This window comes from Triticum dicoccoides, chromosome 4A (genome assembly GCF_002162155.2).
Source record: "Triticum dicoccoides isolate Atlit2015 ecotype Zavitan chromosome 4A, WEW_v2.0, whole genome shotgun sequence".
NCBI lineage: Eukaryota > Viridiplantae > Streptophyta > Magnoliopsida > Poales > Poaceae > Triticum > Triticum dicoccoides.
Window position 1 is genome coordinate 743,040,894 of NC_041386.1, and position 892 is coordinate 743,041,785.

An 892-nucleotide genomic window follows, 5' to 3' on the forward strand; every position below is an offset into this window, starting at 1 on the left:
GGCGGCAGGGGACGGCGCTCGGCGTCGGGAGAGATCGAACTCGGGGCGGGGCGGCAGTGCTACTTATATAGCAAAGGCTTTCGTCCCGGTTCGTACGACAAACCGGTACCAATGCCGGCCTTTTGTCCCGGTTGGAGCCACCAACCGGGACCAAAGGCCTCTTTTCGGCAGCGCAAAGGGCGGGAAACTAGGACCTTTGGTCCTGGTTGGTGGCTCCAACCGGTACCAAAGACCGGCATTGGTACCGGTTCACGCCACCAACCAGTACCAATGGACCCGTCTAATTTTTTATTTTCTGCAACTGTTTTTTAGTGGATTCTTTCTGCAGCTGTTTTTTTAGTCCCACCTCGCCAAGTGAGAGGCACTCGCAACTGCTTATAAGCCCTGAGTGCAAAGACGATGAAGAAGAGGCTCAATGCTCACCTGCACGTTGGTTAGCTTCAAGCCTTGAGGAATAGAGTAGACTGCACAGAGCTATGTGCAGTGCAGTTGACACTATTCCGAAAGGCTTGAAGCAAATTAACGAGCATTGCGCCTCCTTTTTATTTTTAATGACTTATTTTTAATAGTTGTGATTAACTTAACTAAAAAATGAGCATAGATGCTTATTTTTAATGACTTATTATAACTCAGAAATAAAAAGAAAAAAAGTAAATATAGCAGAAAAGAAAAAAAATACCTATATAAAAAACTACTCAGAAATAAATAGAAGCAAAAATAGTTGTGATTAACTTTACTAAAAAAATGAGCTTAGATGCTTATTTTTAATGACTTATTACAATTCAGAAATAAAAAGAAAAAAAATAAATATAGCAGAAAAGAAAAAAAACTATATAAAAAACTACTCAGAAATAAATAGAAGCAAAAATAGTTGTGATCAACTTAACTAAAA